The sequence below is a fragment of the Erinaceus europaeus genome, chromosome 13 (assembly GCF_950295315.1).
Source record: "Erinaceus europaeus chromosome 13, mEriEur2.1, whole genome shotgun sequence".
In the NCBI taxonomy this organism is placed as follows: Eukaryota; Metazoa; Chordata; class Mammalia; order Eulipotyphla; family Erinaceidae; genus Erinaceus; species Erinaceus europaeus.
Window position 1 is genome coordinate 98,788,938 of NC_080174.1, and position 5,142 is coordinate 98,794,079.

Genomic DNA, 5,142 nt, shown 5'->3' on the forward strand with positions numbered 1-5,142 from the left:
TGAAAACCAGAGCAGGGTGAGCACGTCCTGGCGGTGTCCTGGGAAAGAGACCAGGTCCTCTGGAAAGCTGAGGTGGGTGACGGCCCCCGGCCCATGGTCCTCCCATCTCAAAGGGGTGAGATGAAGAAAGTCAAGAGGGCAGCCCAAGCGCCTCTCACCTCCCAGAGGGAGAAACTGAGGTGCAGAGGGGGACGGAGTGGATGTATTCATGGCTACGGGAGCCAAGAATCTAGTGCCTGTCTTTGTCGGGTATTATGAGGAGATGCTTGACCCTGTTGACTCTTCAGAGCTGCCCTCAGAGGACGGTACCATGTCCACACCCAGCGTAGACAGGCGGAAACAGATGCTTAGAAAGGCAGAGCTCCATGCACAAGGTCACAGAGCCGGGCAGCGGGCAGCAGGTTCCGGCAGCCTGGCTATGGCTGGGAACTCCGTGAGCCTGCTCTGCTCTCCCTGAGGAGTCTCGCCAAGGCAGGCACCTGTGCACGGATGTGGGGTCTTCTCTCCGTCGAGCAGGACTGGGCAATGAGGTTCCCTGGCCAGCCTGGGACCCTCCCAAGACGGGCTTGAGCCTGGAGGACAACCCCAGGCCCGCCCTGAGGAAGAGAAGGAGCCTTGGCTTCTGGAAGGTCTGCGAGGTCCCTGCAGGCCCAGATTAGTATTCAGTATTTATAATATTTCCATAATGGTAAAACAAAAGAAAACAAGCAGAGAGAATGCATTTTTAATCACCAATCATTTCTCTTTGTTTGTTGTGAATGAACAGCAAGGTGAAATACTATTTCATAATCACCCCATTCGAATCTTCCTCCCCACAAAGCACCAAGAAATCTCTAAATAAAATAAATAAACAAGCCAAGACCTTAAAATAAATTCCAGAGGGCAGAGTGCTACGCGTGGGTTATGGCAGCTGTGGGGTGGCAGGAGCTGGGAGGGTGGGGGGTGGGAGGTGAGGACAAAGGCACAGGGGCCTTGTCAGGTGCCGGGAACCAGAGGCCCCAGACGTGGGCGCCTAGAGGCAGGCCAGGACAAGCAGAGTCATGGTCAGTGGAGCCTGAGAGTCTAGAGGAGCCTATCTTCCAGAACCTTCTGGTCCTCATCACCGCAGCCAAGGACGTTTGTGTCCCTCCCTGGCCCCTCGGGCCTCAGAAGCCTACCCAGCTAGTCTAATGCTCACATGTCGATAGAGAAGCTAGCACAGAACGTGAGGGATGGGAGGGACAGTCTAGACCTTTCCGAGAGTCGGTAACAGAGCTGTGCCTGGAACTCCTGGGGCCTGCCTGCCCATCCGGTCACCTCTGTCTGCCTGCCCTGACCCTGCCTGCCCATCCGGTCACCTCTGTCTGCCTGCCCTGACCCCTGCCTACCCATCCGGTCACCTCTGTCTGCCTGCCCTGACCCCTGCCTACCCATCCGGTCATCTCTGTCTGCCTGCCCTGACCCTGCCTGCCCATCCGGTCACTTCTGTCTGCCTGCCCTGACCCTGCCTGCCCATCTGGTCACCTCTGTCTGCCTGCCCTGACCCTGCCTGCCTATCCGGTCACCTCTGTCTGCCTGCCCTGACCCTGCCTGCCCATCCGGTCACCTCTGTCTGCCTGCCCTGACCCTGCCTGCCCATCCGGTCATCTCTGTCTGCCTGCCCTGACCCCTGCCTACCCATCCGGTCATCTCTGTCTGCCTGCCCTGACCCTGCCTGCCCATCCGGTCACTTCTGTCTGCCTGCCCTGACCCTGCCTGCCCATCTGGTCACCTCTGTCTGCCTGCCCTGACCCTGCCTGCCCATCCGGTCACCTCTGTCTGCCTGCCCTGACCCCTGCCTACCCATCCGGTCATCTCTGTCTTCCTGCCCTGACCCTGCCTGCCTATCCGGTCATCTCTGTCTGCCTGCCCTGACCCTGCCTGCCCATCCGGTCACCTCTGTCTGCCTGCCCTGACCCTGCCTACCCATCCAGTCACCTCTGTCTGCCTGCCCTGACCCTGTCGTGTCTTTGCGAAGCCTCCAGCTGTTCTCAGTCAGTTGTCTGCGGCAGATTTGTCTGCAGACCCTCGAGTTCTAATAAGATACCTGGCATGGCATGTAGGGAACCTACTGGGTCCGTCTTTATACTTATGAATGGATGAATAGACAGATGTGAAGCTGTACAGGCCTACGGACAGGTGCTGGGTACATGCATGCATGAAAGTTTGTATGGGTGAATCAATAGAGGAATGGAAAGAAAGACAGGTGAATGGTTGGGTGGGTGGGTGGATGGATGGATGGATGGATGGGAGGAAGGGAGTTTGGGTAGCTAGGTGAATTATTGGGTGGGTTGGTGAGTGTGTGACTAAACTAAGAAGATGCCTTGACTGAGTGCCCTCATTGGCATCAGCTGCTATTGAGTGACCGAGGAGAGCTATAAAGTAGTCTAGGCGACGACATCTGGGATCCCGGTGCCTTAAAGCCCAGGTTTCCGGTAACTCTCTGAATGACCTCCCTGCCCTTCAAGGTCACCTTCTAGTGTGCCAGACCTCTTCTGTGTAAGCTGGGGGTGATGTGCCAGGGCCAGGAAAACCTCATGGCTCTGCAAAGAGACTGTCAGGCCTGAGGCTCCAAGGTCCCAGGCTCAATCCCCTGCTCCACCATCAGCCAGAGCTGAGCAGAGCTCTGGTTAAATAGAAAAAAAATAAAATGAATTATATATAACATATATACTATTTCATATATATATATATCCTCTCTTTGAATATACCCATCAGTGTTTAGGAGAAATATACCTCACATCACTGGAGAAAAAGTTCAGCTTTTACTTTGGTGAGAAAAAAATGACATTGCAAAAGTAAGCATCAGGAAAACATCTAGTGTGATAAAGATTTCAAGATCTTCTTATTTTGTTTGACTGGTCAGAAGCTCATGAATGAAAGAAAAAAGGTGAGGACAGGCATTGGCACACCAGTCAATCGCACACAGTACTAAGTGCAAGGATCTGGGTTCGAGCCCGGCTCCCCACCTGCAGGGGGGTCTCTTCAGAAGTGGTGAAGCAGGTCTGTCCCTCTCCCTCTCTATTTCCCTCTCCCCTCTCAATTTCCCTCTGTCTTGTCCAGTAACATGGAAAAAATAGCCTCCAGGAGCAGTGGATTCGTAGTTCAGGCACCAAGCCCCAGAGATAACCCTGGAGGCAAAAACAATGTCATTTGCAAGCGAGTCCCATGGTGGGAGAGGCTGCCCCGGGTCAGGGACCTGGACACAGCCCCCCTCTGCTCCACACTGATGGGTTCTCTGCCAGATGTCACAGGCTCTGGGCCGCGGTGCCCACTAGCTGGGCAGCTGAGAGGTCACCGGGAGGAGCCCTGTGGCACCCCTCTCCTGTGGTCCAGCCCCGCCCCCCGTGCCCTCTCCCGTCCGTGTTCAGAGCATCCCCTCCTTCTCCGGCTCTGGTCCGGGTGGTGGAAAGGGGGACCGGAGCGTCAGGCTGTTGTCAGAGCAGACTGGGCCTTCTTTCGGACGCAGCCACACCCCCTCTGAATCCTATTGAAAAAATAATAAAAGGGTAATTACTTTGTCATTACTGAACACTGGCTTGGCTCTTCTTGTCTTCTTTTTTTTAATCCTGATCATAAATAACCAGCCCATTACCCCTTGGAGAGGACATGGAGCTGGACAGGCTACTTCTCTGCCTGCCGCACCACCACACCCTGGTCCCCGACACACAAGCACACAAGCAAATCCTTCCATTCTACTTCACTACCTTTCTTTCTCCTGTCCTTTCTTTCCCTTTCTCCCTTCCTCCCTCCCTCCTTCCCTCTCTCTCTGTCTCCCTCCCCTCCTCTTCTCTGGTCACCAGAGTTTCCCTGAACTTCTGTCCGGCAGACACTTGATTTTCCAGGTAGACGGAGATGCAGAGAGAGAGGAGAGAGGGAGCGAGAGCACAGCGCCTCTCCACAGTGTGGAAGCCTTGCCTCTGAGTGGCCCTCCCGGGCGTGCTTGGGGGGCGTGAAGCCCAGAGCATTCTCTGTCCTCTGGCTCCCTGCTAGGCCCCGGGAACTGGCGGCAGGTGTGCGACTGGCTGAGTGCCGCCCGGCCTCTCTATCCCAGAGTCCTCCCCACAGTGCTGAGGGGCTGCTCTGACGCGTCCTCTTTTGGGGCTGGGACTGGGATGGAGCTCGCCCACGCCAGCTATCCACAACCTGGTCCACCGATCATGTCAAAATCGCACATGTGGTCTACTGGAGGTGCGGGCTGTGACTCAGCACCAGACCACTGCCGAAGCCCAAGATGGAGGTTTCTAGCCCAGCCAGTTTGGGACGAGAGGAGATCAGGGAAGGCTTCCTGGAGGAGGTGATATCGGCTTAGACCTTCATGGAGATGTGGGAAGAAGACAAGAAGAGGCGAGGCCTTGAGGGTGGGAGAAGTAGCCCGGGAGGGAGACTCAGAAGCTAGGCCTTGCAGGGTGTGTGTGAAGCTTCCAGAGGTTGTGCTGAAGGCCTGACAGGGAGCACCGAGAGGGGAGGTGGCAGGGCGGGCAGGGCCTCGTGAACATCTGGGTCAGCGTGGCACAGCAGGGCAGCCCGCCCCCAACGCCGGCTGCCTGGCACTCCTGGCCGCATGACAGCCCACACTTCAACACCTCAACGGCAAAACAGCTTTTTCCTGCCGCCCGGCCAGCCCCGCCCTCCGCCCTCCTCCGCCCTCCGCCCTCCGCCAGCACGGTGCCCAGGGCCACTGCCACCCGCACAGGTGCCAGGTGGGAGGAAAGGGCCACTTCCGGAGTTTCCCAGCAGCCCCCGAGGGTGCCGGGCATCCTGGGACACGGTGGCACGGGGGAGGCCCGCCATCCGGCCTTGGTCCTGGAGAGCGTGTGGGGGGCTTTGATGGTCTCAGCCTTGGGAAGAGGAGAGGGCAGGCAGGCAGGAAGAAGGGGGTGGGCCAGGGCCTGTGTGGGGACAGCAGGACTGCCCCTCGGCCCCCAGGGCGGGTCCCCGACCTCTCCACACCCGTGAGTCTTGCCCAGCAGGGCCTGGAGCCAGGCAAAGGTGCGGCCCAGGGATCTGTGGGTAAGCGGTGACGTCACCGCCAGCCCTGCCCTCACCTGGCTGCACCTTCTCTGCTCAGGCAGCTGAGGGGAGGGGAGAGGGGGGAGGGGAGCGGCTCCCAGAGCAGACAGA

The 5,142-nt window shown here is 57.7% G+C and overlaps 1 long non-coding RNA gene across 1 annotated transcript; it reads right to left on the reverse strand.

The window, feature by feature from the left end:
* Window positions 1–708: 708 nt before the first annotated feature.
* Window positions 709–1,807, reverse strand: LOC132542570 (uncharacterized). The gene is made up of 2 exons (XR_009553567.1): window positions 1,545–1,807; window positions 709–1,337 (listed from the first exon to the last, which is right to left on the reverse strand). It is a non-coding gene; the product is annotated as an uncharacterized LOC132542570 (long non-coding RNA).
* Window positions 1,808–5,142: the final 3,335 nt, after the last annotated feature.